The sequence below is a fragment of the Anneissia japonica genome, unplaced genomic scaffold (assembly GCF_011630105.1).
Source record: "Anneissia japonica isolate Jap-2015-1 unplaced genomic scaffold, ASM1163010v1 scaffold2167_len242483_cov200, whole genome shotgun sequence".
In the NCBI taxonomy this organism is placed as follows: Eukaryota; Metazoa; Echinodermata; class Crinoidea; order Comatulida; family Comatulidae; genus Anneissia; species Anneissia japonica.
Genome location: NW_022702691.1, coordinates 226,012 through 228,752, shown reverse-complemented (window position 1 = coordinate 228,752; position 2,741 = coordinate 226,012).

The following is a 2,741-nucleotide window of genomic DNA, read 5'->3' as shown; positions in this document are numbered from 1 at the left end:
CCTTTATACTGTATACGGTACATTTGTGCTTTGTAGGCCTATTTCAACCAAGTCTCTATCGCTATCGTTTCTTACCATTCATGTATCTAATATCCTAAATCTTGAAATTTACTCAAACAAATTTGATTTAAGTGCTCGTTTGAATTACCGAATGTTTATATAAATCATTCATCATAAAAAAGCAAAGTTCATTATCTAGGTCATTCCATTTGGAACAAAAAGAGTCAGCTTCAACGCCCAACAGAAAAAAAAAATGAAATCCACAATTGGAAAATTCTATCCATATTCACCCTTGAACTTTATTGCTATACAAGGGAAAATAAAGGAATTAATGGGCGACCACTAAATGCTAAGCTGAGTTTTATTGCGTGGTGCGTAGCTATGGCATACAGCATATTTTATTAACACAGGGCGAATGGAATTCGGAATAGAAGGGGGTCAGGGAGGGACTTCGATGGAGTATCTGGACATTATTTTTGAAGGGCCTCCGACTCCTTGACCCCCATCGCTGCCTCTCCTTGTGTTTCAACTGGAGGGCTGAAATATAAGTTAAATAGTCCACCATCTTTCGGATGAGACGTTTAAGCCGTTGGTCCCGTGAGTATTTGTGGCTCATGTGCACGTTCAAGAACGCAGTATACTCTTCGGAAAAGAGTAGGGGATTGTCTCCCGGTGTACTGACCAATCACACCAGAAGGACCCCACTGATAATAAGTTTTCTTCTAGACTTTCGTCGGCTGTCCTTGGTGTTTACACCGATAAATTTAATCCAATCCAATCCATTGAACACTAACTATTCATAATTCATAATTTTATTTAACTCAAATAAGAGACTATGATGTAAAAAAGGGAACAGGTCCCTGGACGAATAGTACGTCCTAAAGAAACAAAAAAAAAATAAAGAGAAGAGAAGAAAAGAAAAGAAAAGAAAAGAAAAGAAAAGAAAGAAAGAAAAAGAAAAAAAAATGATCGCCCAAAGCGCCTCAGAGGTTATTTTCGGGCGTCTAGAACACCAAATTTTCGCGAATCCCTAGGATAGTGTTACCTCGATCGGCCCCACTTTCGCCTCCCCCACCCTTTCGGACAAATCTGGATCCGCCCCTGATAGTGAAGTGCATTGCTTCAAAGAATATACAAATGCAAGAGGTCCGACTGTCGTGGTTTCGTGGGAACGTAATCCTGTTTTAAAAAGTACTGCCAAGAAGGGGCGTACTGTCCTTTTTGGCAGTACTTTTTGAACTGCTAAGAAGGGGATTGTCCTTAAAAGACGAGTTTCGAGCGAACTCGATTCGGGTTCTAATATGGCGTCCCCTATTTAGCAGAACATTTTTTAACGTTGCATTACGTGCATACAAAATCAGAGCAATCGTCGGACCACTTGCAATTCTATACAGTACTTAAAGTTAGATGTGGTCGACGTGTATTAAATAAAATATACTTAAAGCAATCATTAATAATTTTTTTATAGGAAAGTAAGACAAAGTAATGTTCGTGTTTGTGATCAAGCTGGTCTTTATTATTCAATATACTGTAGTGAGGATTGCTTGGATAGCAGAGTTTAAGAAAAATCGATTAAGGTATTTTCGGATTGATTCTGCTTGGGAGTATTAGACGCACGGGTGCGTTAAATAAAACTAAGGAAGACGGGTCTCTCTCTTCAGTTTTTATTAGACCTGGTTTTGCAACCCATAGGCCTACTGGTCACTTATCACTGATTAGCTTCTTCCATTTCTCTGTTAATTTCTAGTTTTTGTCCTTGTTCATAATCATGGCCGTTGTCTTTTAATTGTGTCTTATGGTGAGCCATGTAAAGTCTGGTTTCCATAAAATCGCTACACTGTCGCTACAGTGTTTTCAGTGCAATCGTTGTATTGCGTATCAGTCCCTGACGACGCAATCGGGAAGGCTCCCTTACCAGACCGACCAATCAGAATCAAGCTCCGTTTCCATACAATCGCTACACAGTCGCTAGTACAGCGTTTTCAATGCAATCCTTGCGCTGCGTAGCTGTCCCCAACGCAATCGGGAACGCTTCCCGATTCCACTGACCAATCAGCATCAGTGTGAAGAAACTTAACAAAATAGTATTGGGTCCTGGCTTACAAAATGCGTTACCAACCGTCTCGCATCGTGCAGGACGGTCCCGCATTTCAAAGTGATTTTGGATGTAACACACATTTGGCAGAAACTCATGCGTGATCCTAAATTTGTCACGCATTTAGTCTACGCATGACGAAGAATAATCACGAATGCAGGGAAAATATAATAAAAATTAGAATAAATTAATTTTCTTAAAAATATAAAACAATCATGCAGTAACTTTAGTCTTCAATTTAGAGAGCTTTCGTTATCTCGTTTGAGATTCAATTCACCAAAAGCTTTGGCGGCGCGTGCGGTCTTGCGCGTTCATTGTCACAACCAATGTTGATTATGTGACTGAAACTGCAGTTGTCAGAGCATCAAACACGCACGCAGTCAGGTAAGTACAGTATCTACGTGAACATTTAATTCACTGACGCGTTACTAAAAATTGATTGATATGGTTAACTGGTTCTGGTTATGGTGGGTAAGGCCCACCGCCTATGGACTCCAAACGTGTAGGACCATGGTTCTTAATAGGTGGCCCGCGGGCCAAATTTGACCCATGAAGCTATACAAAAATAAAAACAAATTAAATTATATATTTTGATAAATAATTTTCTCATTATAAATAAAGACAACAGCCATTCCTTATATAGGCC